The 17,309-nt window shown below is 32.3% G+C and overlaps 1 pseudogene; it reads right to left on the reverse strand.

The window, feature by feature from the left end:
• Positions 1-3,631: 3,631 nt before the first annotated feature.
• Positions 3,632-6,885, reverse strand: LOC125601352 (annotated as a pseudogene).
• Positions 6,886-17,309: the final 10,424 nt, after the last annotated feature.

The raw sequence follows: 17,309 nt of genomic DNA on the forward strand, positions 1-17,309 counted from the left end.
TTGAATCCCGCTTTGTCAAACTTTGGGCACTTCTGACGACTTAGAGCAGCAACCTTCAGAACGTCCTCTCAAAATTTCTCTGGATATGCGGTAGTGCAAGATTCTTAACTGCATAAATAAAGCAAGACGGTAGCAATTCACGACTAAATCAGATGACTCCACTTTGACCAACTATCAAGTCGAGGACTCTACAGCACGCAAGAATCATCAATTGGCGGTACTTTGAAGATCGCCTAATCAGCCCTGACATAGAAGTAATAAAGCTGCAAGGTGTGCTTCGTCGAAGACCTGCCACTCAAAATGTGAAGTTTCAACATCATATTCACAGAAAAGCCTATTCGGAAAAGATTGGGTCTACGCTTCTCCTCGAACACATGAACGCTCATGGATACGTCAATCTCCGTAGCCAGAACCATCAGTACCACTGCAATCTTGATCGCTCCTGTCACCAACTGGGTCATCACGATGGCTCAGCGGGAGAAATACGATGTGATAAGCCAAGGTATTGGAAATTATAGTTTCATATCTTTGTCCAAGAGCAAATAGTACACGCACATGTACCCAATCGGAGGAGTCCACGGACGCTGGTCTCTCTTCGAAATTCTGAATGTGATGCCAGCAGGAGCGTGACATGTCCTTAGCATATCCGTCACACTCGAAATGTCGACCATGTGGCTGAACGTTTCCCCAGTTATGTCCCTCTCGATTGACAGACAAAAATATCTAAAGAAAGTGCAGGAAACTCCTCAAAGGTCTCGCTACGATAACAGTTCACCCAATAGTGGGTTGATTTGCTATAGGGTTTTCACTTAAACTTCCCTTGGCACCATCTACGATGATGATGGCATTTTTCTCGGTGCCATCCATGAGGTCTTCCTCATCAGGTGCAGGATGACCATTCCTATAGGCCCTAAGATGCTCCTCGAAATAACAAACTAGTTAGAGCTGATCGAAATTTATCCCTCAGAGCATTCTCAAGAGGTCTTGCCGTCATCAATAGGCTTGCGCCGCCTGAATGATCTCAATCCAGGCTCGGAGTAGTGACATCGTCCTTATCGGATATTGAAATTTTTTAGATCGAAGACATTTCTTCTACACGAACAAGTGATGAGCAGCGAGCATATCGGAATAATCACCCAAATAGCGTGGCTGCCAGAGAAAATACACGAAAGCAGAGAATAGATAGAGAGATAGAGAGAAAATACCTTTAAACATGGAGATATGTGAAGAACCAAAGGTAAGAACACTTATTTATAAGAGGAAGGGTGTGATTCTCGATGGTGAAAAAATTATTAGGCCTATGGGTCTAGAGAGCCTCCTATTTTCACACATTTTAGGTGCGTTGATTCCACTTCTTAGAGTAAACCGACATCTAGTTTAGATCAAAAGATCGATTGACAAGAATTGAATTCAAATCAAACCGTAACCACATTAGAACTGGACTAAACCGGGTTTTGAAGTTTATCCCGCTTAATGAGAAGGATCGTTCAGCTGACGGAAGGATAACTTCACCAACTACTCTCACTACAGGAAATGTCAGTATTAATAGCATCGGATTATAGCGTTTGTCAATTTGAAATGATATATTTGTTGTTGTGGGAAACAATTTTTTTTAGCCGCGTAAATGTGCTAAGTGTTGGCACCTTAGCATTGCAGAACCAAAATTAAGCGCTATAGTAATTGTAAAATATTAATCAAAAATACATTAAATTAACCTTTGACCAGTCCACTCTTCGATTTTGGTGTTTAACTCTTCTTCTTCTTTTTTTGCTTTTTTGTCACAAAATTTGACTATTTCTTCACTTCTCATAAAACGAAGAATTCTCCTAAAACGAAAACCTTTTTGTTCATTGTTTTCAAAAATTTGAGAGAGTTCTCTTGAATCAAAGATTATCGAAGAATCAATAGGTTCTCATTCAATAGTAGCTTCTTTGTTCTATCTCATTGATTTTGGGTTTCGATTCTTAGTTTCTGATTTTGGGTATCTATGTGGAAGTTTGTGATTTTGGGAATCGATTTTTATTTGGGTATTGATTCTTAGATTGTGTAAATATGCATGTGATTTTGGGTTTCGATTTGTGATTTTTGGTTTCGATTTATATTTTGGGTTTCGATTGAATCTGTTTTTCGATTATCAGTTTCAGATATGGCGAAGACAAGAGGAGGAGGACAAGTAGGTTCTCGTCGTAGTAGACATAATCTAGGCTTGAGGTAGAAGATCTAACACCAGAAGTTTCTTCTTCAACAACATTAAAGGTGAATAAGAAAAGAAAATCAAAGAAAGTGGCTTCCCCAAAAAGAATGTAGTTGTAACTAAGAGAAGAAGGGGTAGAAAGAAGAAAGTGGCTGCTCAAGATGATGAAATAGAAGATATAACACCGCATAATGATGAGGTAGAAGATGTAACACCAAAGATGAGGAGGTAGAAGATGTAAAACCGCAAGATGATGCTGATCACACTGAGAGCGATGTCTGAAGATGATAAAGAAGATTCTGAGATAGAAGGAGAAGTTTGTTTGACTTGACATGAACAGAAGAAGGATAAAGAAAAAGCTGCCAATATGGAAGAAGAAGGTGAAGACGTAGAGAAAGAGAATGACGAAAATGAGAAAGAGAACGAAGAAGAAGCTCTTAATATGAAAGAAGATGGAGTTAGCAATGCTCAAGATGATGAGATTCCTAGTATTGAAGGATTTCAGCTACCAGAGGATGAAGTGAAAGAAAAGAATAAAAGAGGACCAACAAAGATCTGTAGAATGGCTGAAAATCCTAATGAAAAGGTTGCAGTTACATTCACTGACTTTGGTGATCATGCTGGACCTGGTTCAGTAACACTATCATCTTTTCTTGGTCCTCTGTGAGGGAACATGTTCTGGTAACACCTTTTGATTGGAAAAAACTTGATGCAGTGACTAAAGAAACAATGTGGGAAGAAATTCAGGTTTGTATATATATATATGTTTTGTTGAATCGCAAGATGAAATTATAAACATGTTTGACATTTGCTTATTTTGATGCAGAGGAGGTTTAACTTGCAAGTAAACTGGCAGAAAGCTGTTATTTTCAAACAGTTGGGAAGTTTGTGGAGGGCTGGGAAGTCAAGACTAGTGCCACAAGTACGTGCTGCAAAAACTGCTGCTGAGAGAATAGATTTAAAAACCCAGCAACATCCGATCCATCCATTCAAGTGTGGAACTCTTAGGTTAGGAGTAAGAATACCACAACTTTCACGGTAAATTATCTACAACTAAGTAACTTTCTTATTTATAAGCCATGTCTTATAGATCTAATCACATTCATATTTATATTGTAGAAAATAAGTAACTAGTACAAAAAGCTGAGAAAAAACCAAATCTTTCACACCACTGGCTGCAAACGAATGTTTCGTTTAGCTTATGATAGGGTTGCATATCTTTCACTATTTATATGCAACCCTAGCCCGACAATTGGAATACTAGACATAATATCTCTATCTCTTTAAGACAAGAAGCTGGAAGTCTGAAAAGCAGAGAGCCTAACGTTGTTGGAATTTAGAAACGAAAGTCAGTAATAGTCTCACACCTTATAAAGATCATAGAAACCACAAGTCACCCGCACTTACGATTCAGTATCTTTCTTGTTACATGAAAACTCAGCCGGAATATTCCTCTGCAGAGTCCATATGTGAGCATTCTTTTTGTCAAACTTAAATCGCTACCAAAAATATAAGCAAAAGCATTTTGGTTTGATTTTTCTCTTGAATTAGACAACATCTTCATGTGCCTATTTTGTTATTTAAACTGATTTAATTTTTGAAATGTTACGCTTGAGTACGTAGAAGACACGTAGAGTATAAAATATGAACGGTAAAAGCTATATATAATTTTTATTTATTAATTTATGAATTGCCAGAAATCAAGACCTGGTTATTACAACTGTATTAGAAACACATACACATCACGTAAAATTTATTAAATAATTATAATAAAATAAAGCCAACAATACATAGAGTACAATAATTATTAGATTCAATAGGTTGGAAGTACATTAATTTAATTATATATATACACACACACACAAATATATAAATATATATATATATATGTATGTATGTATGTATATCATATCGATTCCTCTTATTGTTTGATTATGAACTTAGAAAACCATTTTCCAGAATCTTTTTCTCTTCTATCAGCAGGATTAGTGAAATTGACCCAGTTCATACCAAACCGGAGAGTGTAACCATTTCCGAACTCGTAGTTGTCCATTAATGACCATGCAAAATATCCTGCTACGTTGCATCCATCCCTGAAATAAATTTGAAATAATGTTAACCACTTATAATTCTCAAAAGTATGTCAAATAAAGTTAACTCACTCGATAGAGCATTTTAGACATGAAATATGGCTGCAATGATTTTGAATTCGTCCATTATCAGCAAGAGCATTTGGCAGGGTTAAGTTTCCCATATCAAGATCTCCAATTCCTGTAAAATTTAACACAATATTTCCAAATTAACACACACACATATTTCTATTTGTTTAAACATTGGTTAAACATATTTGTATTGGTATGATGATATGTAGGTACCGTTTTCAGTGATGTAGGTAAGTGGGTTTCCGTATTGTTTTTTGATATAATTTAGAATCTGACGGAACCCTGGAGGGTAGTAGACGAAGCTAGGCGCCTGTAACAAGAAGGGAACATATCAGAAGGAATTCAAATAAACGCTGTGATCTCTTAAAAATGATGATTATAAATCTAAGTCGATAGTTACCTGAACACCAATAGGTACTCCGTTGCGGTAATCTGTATCCAAGTAGAGAGAAATATATGAGTTTAGAAAATTTACACTCACACACACACACACACATAATATATATATATATAATATAATATAAGAAGCACATTTTTTACATACATCCAAGTGTAACTCTTGGATCGGTTATGACACTAGGTTTTGTAGAAGGAGGTGCATTGGTCGCGTATTGTGTAACATAATAGTTCAACCCTAGAAAATCAAGTGATCCTTTGACTAACTTTGATTCTTGAGGTGTGAATTTTGGCAATCTAGGTCCAACCATCTGTCGCATTATCTTTGGATATCTTCCATAAACCAATGGATCCAAAAACCTTCATACATATATATATATATAGAACAAAAATAATAAATTAAATACTGCAAGTATATTTGTTACATTTGAACACTATAACAAAAGCTTTATAGATGTGTATGTGTTCGTGAATATTCATGTGATCTGAGAATCAATTTAATTGAAAAATATATATACCATCCAACGAAGAAATCAAATGCCCGCTTTGCAGCAGCCGTGTCACGAATGCTATTTTCGTTTAATGGGTGAACCATCTCCCGATCAAGGTCGTTCCTATTTTACCACCATGCAATTTCTGAATGCATAGATATTTTGGATTATAAGTTACATATACTACATACAAATCTTCTTGGAAGGAAAAAAATCATGAAATATTTGGTAGTATATGAACCTGATATCGTTTTCGGTATAATGCTACAGTTTTTGCATGAGCTAGAAGTTGGTTATGTGCAACTATATAAGGCTCAGTTCCAGAATCTCCTCCAAATTCACAGCCAGTGCACCGTCCAGGAGGATACGATCCGTCTCCATAACCTTTGCTTGCGAGAGAGTAAGGCTGGTTTAAAGTGATCCAAAATTTGACTCTGTCTCCGAATCTCTGAAATAGAAGCTCGGCATAGTTTTTGTAGTCCTCTCTGCTCATGTATCATACATATTAGATAAAAGATAGATCTTATGTAATGTACATAAGTAACATAACCTAAGACAAAGAAAACAAGTTTAAGATAAATATTATTTAATGCACTTACACTATGCGTCGACTCAAGAAACCTCCATACTCATCTTCTAGAGTTTGGGGAACATCCCAGTGGAATATTGTTACGTACGGTTCAATGCCTTATTCACACAACAAAAATTGATACATCGGACAATTAAAACTTGATAATATATGTATGTATCAAAATACAAATTTATGTAATATATTTACCATTTGCTTTTAACTCATTGATGAGGTTATTGTAGTATTTTATCCCGTTTTCGTCAATCCCTCCAGTCAATCTTCCCTCTAAGGGTAGAGCATATATGTCGTAAGATTAGTTAAAATATAATAATAATAATAATAATAATGAAATTTAGTCTTATCATCTGCGCTTACTTGGTAAGATCCTTGACCATGCTATTGAGAGTCTGTATGCTTGAGCCTTCATTCTTTTCAGTAATTTGACATCCTCCTGTTATATGAGAGTTCCAGAGCTCAGTTACATTTCTGAAATGGAACAAACAACATGTATACACACACATTCATCATGGATAGCCTCTTACCTTGTAAAGATCATACGAATCACAAGCAAGGTCTCCAGAACTGTGGTCTGGCACTTTCTCTGTAAATATATAGCAGATCGAAATATGAGTATATATAACTTCTGAGTGAAATATTCCCATCCGTTATTTATATACTTAACTTTCTCTACATCAAGGTGAATGCTAATTAATTATACGGGAATTTTTTTAATCAATGATGTGTTGTGACCTGGATATCTATGAGTGAAATAGTCCCATCCGTTAAGTGCTCTATGTGAAGCACCTTCGATCTGGTACAAAAAAAAATCATGCAGGCCGGGTTAAAGATTATTCGTATATTTGGTTGATGAAAATAATCTTGATAGATCCCTATGTCTTATTAAAAGGTCAGTTTCAAAGATATATGTACCTGGTAGGCTGAAGTAGCCGCACCAAAAGTGAAGTTCTTTGAAAACTAGTTCGGTTGAATGTAAGTGGATTGTCGCAGTTGAACGGTCTTAGCCTTACAGGCCGGGTTACAAACATTTTTGCTACTTGAAACCGCAAGAGAATGAAAGAATGGTTACAAAGAATTGAGCTTTTTGACATTCCATGGTTGAGAACATTGTGGTTTTTGCTTTCTTTGGTTCTTAGCTAAATTTGCTTTTTGTTGATGGTTAATTTGATGATGATGACTAAATAATGAACTTGGAAGGGTTTATATAGGAAGGTTTCCGTGCATGAGAATTTGCATGGGGTTTGAAGTTAACTCGTTACGTACGAATAATTTTTTTTTTTTTTTAAAGCTGGTTTTCGTACGAATATATGCAATGATTTTTAACCTCCACGTCTCCACCTCATGACTCGCTGGCTATTTTCTGAAGTAAAATTTACATAATACGATCATAACAACTTTCCAATTTGTAGAGTGTTATTTAAGCATGGATAATCGAGTTGTTAATACAAGAAATAGGGGTTTTGATTGCAGTTGAGAATAATGTATTTAACATTTGTACCCAAAAAAAAAAAAGTTGAGAATAATGTTTTTTTCTTTCTTTTCTTCTATGTCTGGCATACGTTATTTTTAGATACCATTTGTGAAAATGCAAAAACTATATTTGGTTGGTCCAGTTTTAATTATGCAAATGCTTTTTGGAAACGTAGTATACATAACATTTTCAGTTTCAAACGTTATGCATAATTAAGGGGCGAGAAATAATTTTTGTCCCTTTCACCCTCGTTTCACTTTCTCTCTCACTCCATTTCATTTGTTTCCAAAATTCAAATAAATCCAAAATTCTAAAACCTAAATTTTAAACACAACCTCTAAAACTCAAATATTTTTTATTTAATCTAAAATTTTAATATTTTTAAAAGTTTAGATAAAATATTAAATTTAAACTTTAAACCCTAAACTATAGATCTACATCATACCTCAAATTAATCATATATCCTAAACTCTAATTAAAATCTTAAATTCTAATTTTTTTTAAATTACTTAACTTCAAATCAAAATAATATATACCAAACAACAAATCCTATGTTTTGGATGTTGGCGGTGTGTTGCATAATCTCGGTAGTCTCTCTCCAAAGCTAATGTTTTTGCAATTCATGGAGGCAGGAAGTGGTGGTCCTGAGTAGGCGCGTTTCTTTGACGTGCAAGCTAGTGAGACGCTATCTCTGGAATTTACGATGAATCTTTATCATCGTAAAGTTTACAAGGATTTTACGATGAAATGTCCGTTACAACCGGTAGTTTATGACAATTTCGATAACATTATTATTTTTTTTCGTAAAATCCATTTACAATGAATTAACTATGATTTCGGTCGTCGTAAATCGTATGTTTTTTTTTGCAGTTATAGTTTAAATAAAATATTGCTAATGTGTTGTTAAATTAATATTACAAAAATATAATTTTGTTCATATACAGAACACCAAATCTGAGTTCGAATATGAGCATATGTAACAATGCTAGTATTAACCAGTATTCGTACTATCGTACTAACCATGCTATGTAAACATGAAAAAAATACAATGCTTGTATTAACCATAAGTTACAATCTTTGGTTTGACCAAAAAAGATGTTACATCTTTTGTGTATTGCAGACGTTATGTATACATATTAATGGACCGCGTTTTGCGAAAGTTGTTTGCCATTTTTAATTTGACTTTAATATTTTTTTAGTTAACATTGTTTATGCTGTAAATTAACTCTTGGAGTTGCTAACTGTATCCATAGATTTTTATTATTTTTTACTAGATTTTTTAACCGCGCTACGCGCGGATAAGATATTATATGTATTTCTCAATTATAAAAAATAATGTATAATATTGTATTATATTATTTAAGAATATATAAATAAGACCACATAATATAAATATATTTTTTATATTTTCTTTGTGAAATCATTATGTTGTTTGATTGTTGTACTTAATTCACATATTTGCATAGATTTTGTGATAGATGAATAACTATATTTTTTATTATCAGTAAATAATATTATATATTTATTATATAATATAAGAAAAATGGAATTATTTACGTTTTAACAAACTTGTCTCATGTTGGGGACTCGGTTATAGACATATCATATTCGAATGAAATATTTTTACACTTATCAATCTTCTTAACAATCAAGAAACAAATCTGAATATCAAAACAATATCTCATACGATCTCTTTGTGGAATAACTGCTCTGAAGAAATTGAATTTATGCATCAAAAAGGACTGGAAATGGATGTACATATGTGTTATCTAAGTCAGCTTTACAAAAAACTATTTATAGTTCATATATCATTTATGTCCATCCTATTTTTTTGTCCATCATTTCTTAAACATCTTGAAATAAGTAATGCTAATTAATAATAAACTTTTTACTCACAAAATAAAAATCAAATTTGTCTAATTATCGCTTAATTTGTCTAACTGATATATGTATTTCTCAATTCTAAAAAATAATGTATAATATTGCATTACATTATTTAAAGAATATAAAATATGACTTCATAACATAAATATATTTTTTAAATTTTTTTTGTGGAAATCATTATGTTGTTTGATTGTTGTACTTGATTCACATATTTGCATAGATATTTATGATAGATGAATAACTATATTTTTATTATCAGTAAATAATATATATTGATTATATAATATAAGAAAAATAAAATTTACTTTTTAAAAAACAAACTTGTCTCATGTTGGGGACTCAGTTATAGACATATCATATTCGAAGAGACATTTTTACAGTTATCAATCTTCTTAACATTAAAAAAACAATCTACATATCAAAACAATATCTCATACGATCTATTTGTGGAATAACTACTCTGAAGAAATTGAATTTAAGCATCAAAAAGGACTGGAAATGGATGTGCAGATATGTTATCTAAGTCTGCTTCACAAGTACTATTCATAGTTCATATATCATTAATGTCCATCTTATTTTTTTGTCCACCATTTCTTAAACATCTTGAAATAACTGATGCTAATTAATAATAAATTTTTTGCTGGAAAAAATCAAATTTGTCTAATTATCGCTTAAATTTTTATTAATATGGTCTAAGAAGATTTTAAGTGATATCATAGTTTAATTTATTAGTTTTTTTTGTTAATTTTAGAAGTTTTTGTATTTAAGATTTTTTTCCATATTAAGCTTCTATTCTTTCACAGAATGATATTATATATATATATATATATATATATATATATATATATATATATTATATATATATATATATATATATATATATATATATATATATATATGTATATATATCATAAATTACCATCAAATCAGTTTTACTTATTTATTATTTTGTTTTAACGAAAATACACTTTTTAATAATTTAATTTAAAATAAAATTATATATTAATTTGCTGTATTTTAACAATTTCATTGATTTAATTAATTTGCTTTGGTGGATAACTTAAAAAGTTTTCATATGAATCGGGGAAAGCAAGCTTATGTTGTTATATTATATTTATTTTGTGTATATAGAATCTATATACAATGCTAGTGTAATAAAGAAAGAACATTATTTTTTTGTAACTTCAAAAAGATACATTATTACAATTTGAAATGAATCAAAATTGAATAAAATGGTAATTAAATATTTGTAAATCTAATTGTTTAGTTGGATTCTCATGAAAAAAAAATCGATTGGTTAAACAAATGTTTCAAAATTTGTTGTGGTATTGTTTTGTCTATAAATTATAAAATTTATTGAATTAATATATTTAATTATTGCATCCTTAAATAATATTTTATTAAGACATTAGAAAAATATGTTTTGAGTTGTTTTGTCAAATTGTACAAAAATCTATGCTTTTTCATATTTGTAACTTCAAAAAGATACATTATGACAATTTGAAATTAATCAAAATTGAATAAAATGGTAATTAAATATTTGTAAATCTAATTTTTGTTTTATCTTGTTTAGTTGGATTCTCATGAAAAAAAATCGATAGGTTAAACAAATGTTTCAAAATTTGTTGTGTTATTGTTTTGTCTATAAATTACAAAATTTATTGAATTAATATATTTAATTATTACACCCTTAAATAATATTTTATTAAGACATTAGAGAAGTATGTTTTGAGTTGTTTTGTCAAAATTTTACAAAAATCTATGCTTTTTTCATATTTGTCACGAAAATTTATATGTTAAACTTACTTTTACAAAATTCTTAACTTTGTCACGAAAACAAAAATCTATGATTTTTCATATTTGTCAACGTTCTCACACTTTCTAAGAATATATTAACTTAGCCACTTACTTTTTTTTTTTACAAAACAAAGTATCGGAGTCTTGAAAGTTGAATTCATATTATTGTAAATGTACATAAAAGTTTGTGATTATATACTTAGTGGTTCTTTATATGTGTCCAAGAAAGTGTCAATGGCTTAGTGGTAACTGTCCTATATATATATCATACCAACCCGGGTTCGATTCTCACCTTCGCATTGTTTTTTTTATTTTTTACGAAAAAAATGAGATGATATGGCAATTTCGGGTTCTCTGATTGGTTGATTTTTCTATCCTATGTGGACACCCTCTCCATGGCTTATATCCCCTTTTAGTATAGTATAGATTATGTTATTAGTAATAGCCTGATGGTGGCTAGTTCTCGAGAACAGAGTTTATTTGATATTGGTTAGGCCTTTAAAGTTGACCTATATTATTTAAGAACATGTGGTTTGTATTGTGCATATTACGAAATGTAAATTTGTTGAGTAAGTGGATTTATTGACACATTAATGGAAGTAAACAAATAATATATTTTGTTGACAAGAAAAAATACAAATAATATATTTTATTAGTTGTTTACGTAAACGTGCGGTGGCTTGTTCAAGCTCAAAATTTCCTATGCATAACAAAAGAATACCATAAAAGGTTCCACTGTCGCACAAATTGTTGGCCAATAGTTAGAGCTTGTGGAGGCCCTTCTTAGCGATCATTGCGATAGAAATATTCCTGAAACCCTTTTATGTAGTGTGCTTATTTGTTATCGTTCTCAAAACATTTTGCAAAATAAAATCCGTAATAATATTCGATATTTACCAACAAATAAAATTAAGAAACTAAAACCTAATTTAAGGATGAGGATTGAGGAGGACGAATATTTACCCTAGTATTACAATAAATAAAGACATTGATTCTTTAATACTTAATAAAAATCCTTATACATTTACAATTATTTAATAAGTGATGAAATAATATACGCTAGAGGAAAAAATATCATTTATTACTAAAATTTACGAGGAGAAATGGTCGTTATAAATTAACGATAATTTTTAACAAGTAGTTTACGTGGAAAAACTAATTCGTTGTAAAGCAGAAATAAATTAATGTGAACAAATATTTATGGTAAAACACATGTTAATTTACGACGATTTTACGATGAATGAAAATATTTTTTTAAAGACGACGAGTAAAATTGAAATAGTTGATAGGCTATACCTAACTTATTTCTTCATAAAGTCGTTGTTATACTGAAGTAAAAGACTTGTAATTGTTTTGTTATAATCTGTTGTTAAATTCATACCTACCATTGAAGAAAATTTCATATACATATATATATGACATTCTCTTGAGCCTAAAATTTTTACCTATGATATTCTTTTGAGCATGGAAGACACAAAAAAAAACAACATAGAGATGTGAAGGAAAAAATGTCTAGTGATGGCAATATATACGAGTTACGAAGTTAGATGTCTACGCACAAATATTCTGAAACGAGAGTCATGAAGGAATTTTCAATGGGCTAGAGATATTCATGTTCTATGCTTGCTGTATCCCGATCACACATGAAAACAGTAAGATGTTATGTCCTTGTCAGAAATGAAAGAATACTAAATTCCCGTGATAAAACTGTATGGAACAGCTTGGTAAATAGAGGTTTTACATCACATTACTATATTTGGTTTCAACATGGAGATGGTTATGGTGGGAATAAATTAGTTAGTAATAGTAATTTTAAAATGCTGGTAATAGTGATCAAGAACCAAATCATTTGCATAATGAAAATGAGGAGCAAATGATTGATCATGATGAGGGTTCACGACATGGTAACATATGCATCTTTAGAAACTACTACAACAATATCTGATGAAACTCAAAATTTGAAGAACCTAACTTAGATGCAAATTTTTTAATGAAATGTTAGATGTTGCGAATTATCTAATCTACACTGGTTGTAGAGAAAGTGTCTCTAAATTGTCTCTATCAGGTGGGATGATGGATATAAAACTAATCATAATTTATATAAGAATTGCATGTATGCATGGGCCGAATTGTTTAAGAGTATTTGCCAGAGGACAACGTGTCAGTCGATTCTTTTTACGAGATTCATAAATTGGTTTATAGTCTTGGGTTGCCTTCGGAGATGATTGATGTTTGCATCGACAATTGCATAATCTACTTGAGGAACGACAAGGAACAAGAGTGTTACTTAGGAAAAAAAAACACAATTTAAACCGCAAAGACGTGTGCAGAATAGGATACCGTACCAAGGATGTGGTATCTATCAATTACAACATGTTGAAAAGATTATATCAATCCCAAAGGATTGCTGAAGTGAGAAGATAACATGCTGAACATGTCTAGAAGGATGGAGAGGTCACTCATCCATCAGATGCAAGACCATGAAAACATTTCAATACGAATCACCGCAGATTTCCCTAGAATATTTGAAATGTTTATCTTGAGTTATGCACATATGGATTCAGCCAATTTGGAGTATCTGCAAGAAAATATTCGTTGTGGCCAAGTCATTCTTACGATGTACAACATACACCAAAGTTGTGCATGAAACGAAAATTTATTCTTGAGCATATTATTCACTAGTCATAAGCATCTAAAGCGGTCACTGGATGTTTTTCTACAACCACTGATAGATAAGTTGAAGAATTTATGGTCAATAGGATCCAACACATATGATTGTTCAACAAAAACAATTTTACGATTCGAGCAGTTCTCATATGGACCATAAGCGACTTTCCGGCATATGGGACGCTATCTGGCTAGGCTATCACATGAGAAGTTATTTGTCCATATTTTCTTGTTATGACATATGAGTTTCAACTGAAGCATGGTAGGAAGACATGTTTTAATTGTTAACCATCCGTACTGAAGAAACAAGACATTGTTTAGGAACAAAAGAGTTGTATGCGACACTCCTCCTCCACATTAAGTTGAAAACAAATTGAAGAGCATATTGATTACTACGGTGCTGAAAAAACTACTTATCGTGGGGGTAATCGGCATATTCATGGAAATATGCTTGATTATTATGGAGTTCATCACAATTGCCACAAGAAGAGTATATTTTGGGAGTTGCCATACCAGAAAGACCTGCTTTTGCATCCAACCTTGATGTGATGCATATAGAGAATGATTTTTTTCGACAACACATAAACACAATATTTATATTCCAGTTCTTATATTCAGACTGTCATCAAAAGCAAAGACAACGATGTTAAACTAAGTGGCATCATAAGTCAAGTTCCTGATGGCTATGTTTCATATATCACTAGATGTGTTGAACAAGATCAATATTCACATGGATGATGAGTCATGATTGTCATGTGTTTTGCAAAGTCAACTTCCATTTGCATTTGCTGAGCTGGTTCCAACAATTATACATGAACCGCTTGCAGGTGAAATATTTTTTTAAATACAAATTATAACATATTTTTTACTTAGTAACTAACTACTAATATATTTACTTTGCACTATACAAGTTAATGAAGCATTTTTCAGGGATCTAAGCACACATATGTTAATTGAAGATGTCATCCAACAACTCAATGACAAACATTATGATTTTATTGTGCAACTTAGAGAATATATTTCCTTTGTTTTTTATGTCATGGAACATCTCGTAGTCCACCTTTCATTTAGATATAAACAAGGTGGACCTATTCATTTTGGTGGATGTACCATACGAGCGATCTATGAGGCAGTTGAAAGGAAAAAACAAAAAATCTTGCAAAGGTGAAGGTTCCATAGTTGCTGGAGTTTGACTGAAGAACATCGCACTTTACATCCTATTACTTTGTGCCAAAGTACATACACAAAAACGAGTTACACGTAGATATGATGATGGTGGTATTGCGCCAACATATATAGTTGATGGTGTTCCAAACATCTTTTCCCAAATCAGGCGTTTGGGTGGAAAATTGAAACATGTTTGGTGTTCAAGTCAAGAAGACCCCAACAGTGCCAGCACATATGTTCTTCTCAGTTGTGAGGATAATATGGAGTGTTTATTTTGAAAGGTAAGGGTTAAAAGTCTACTCAATTTATATATATATATCTTATTCTGTTATTTTGTGGCTTATTTACTACTAAAGCGAATAAGTGATACCACGTATATCCACAGATGAGATGAACAAACCAAAAGATCTACACTTTTGTAAGTGGTTAAAGACTCATGTACTTACATATTTAAATTAATAATATGAATTAATTGAATGTTTGTGTTACTTTTTGTATTAATCAAAATTTTGTGTTATTTTTGTAGTTAGGTTGATTATGATGATCCATATTATCCCACATGGCTTCACAAATTCGTTCAAGATCCGGTTGCAAAGATCACACATCACCTATGTATTTCAAATGTGGCTTTACTTTCATACTTATGAATATGGAAAACGTTGGGTAACAAGGAATTACGGAATGTGTGAAAGGTGAAAAAGATTTCTATGGGATCTTGCAAGAGATTATTGAAGTAGAATTCTCTGGTTAGTAAGATGAAATGTGATAGGCCATGGATTTTACCCACTTTTAGCCATGGTTTATAAATGTTTTAATATATATTTACTACGATAGAGTCTATTAGAGTGTTTACAGGTTCAGGGACGATTTGGAAGAAAGTGGTGATTTTGGTGTCTTTTGGAGCATTTTGAATGCAGAGCTGCAAAGACGCGTCAGATGTCTAGCTATGGATGAAGACCTTCCCAACGTTATATTGAACTTTTAGTTAAATTTCCAATGCCACCAGTTTGAGGTCAATCAGCATCCTATAGCAGAAGTTATGCCGTTTTACTGAAAAGTGGTCAGTCTGCCTCGCGAGAGGAGCTGTCGAGGAGACTGTCGATCGAGACGGTTTACCTTGGTGTCGATCGACGGTGATGCCAGAATACGGGCCGAGCATATTTTATGACTGACTGAAGCCCAGAAGCAACTACAAATTACCAGAATACCCTTAGACGACCTAAAACCCTATTTATGTATTTTTAAGCCATTGTTGACGCTACACTTTCTTTATTGATTGTTCTTAGTTAGGAGAGAAGGGAGGAACTCCTTCAGAGTCCTCTTGGAACTCCATTGGTTTTGGTTTTAATATCTATTGCAATTTCTTCTATTCATCTATGATTTCTATGACAACTATCATGTCTGAGTAGATCCACCTGCTAGATCTAGGTTTTTTTAGGGTTTTGAATGAACTTCTGAATTATATGATTGTTAGGATATCTATAGATCTCTACACCAGGGTAGCTTGTAATACTAGGATCTAGAGTAGTTGGAAAATCTTGAGAGTGTGACTAATTCTTTGAACCTAGAATCATAGGACAATTGAGAGGCACAAGAGTGCAATCAATTAACGGAACCCGAATCCTATTGGATTAGATACCTAGGCGCATACTAGCGTTGGTCTAGGAATATTGTTGAAAATAATCGATCAGATCGATAATGATTGCCTAAGACCATTTCTATCTCAAGCAGACCAAGTTAGCTTCATCTCATATCCCCAGATCAAAGATTCCAGAATACTTGGTTTTCTGCTAATAAAAATTACACCTCGAGATATATTATCTGTGGAGATGACCCCCTTTACAACAAGCATTTGTGTCAATGCAGTAGAGGCACATGAACAATAAACCGATGACATCCTTCTTAATGATTTACATAACCGTGAATATGAAATTGTCCTGGCGATGAGACCGATGAAGAAAATAAAGACGAGTTTGATGAAAGTGATGTACATATTGTGATGATACTTAAATGATGAATCTGAATAATGTAATATTTTCATAACTAATATTAATTAATGTTTCTTTCTGAAAATATTAATATATTTCATTTATAAATGATTTCAGACTCTAATGATGAATTAAGATTTAATAAATGTCTGTGAAGTTATGACAATCATGTATAAATATATGAAGTATTATATGGTTTGGGGTTTAGGGATTTAAGTTTAGGGATTCAGAAGTGTTCCTCGAAAAATCGTCATAAATGGTATTTGGCGCAAAGTCCACTTTACAAGAAACACTAGACGTGGCACTTTCTCTCGTAAATGGTATGCGTCGTAATTGCCTCGTAAAAATGACAACGCCGGATGTGGTTATTTGTCGTAAAGAAAAAACACAAGCTAGGCTATCGTAAATTTACGATGACCTTACGAGGAACCCTATTTCTATATCTATAATACTCGACTCATTTCACTCCCCCACTTTTCGGCTGTTCCCCTCAAACTCACTTC

Source organism: Brassica napus, unplaced genomic scaffold (genome assembly GCF_020379485.1).
Source record: "Brassica napus cultivar Da-Ae unplaced genomic scaffold, Da-Ae ScsIHWf_2530;HRSCAF=3268, whole genome shotgun sequence".
NCBI lineage: Eukaryota > Viridiplantae > Streptophyta > Magnoliopsida > Brassicales > Brassicaceae > Brassica > Brassica napus.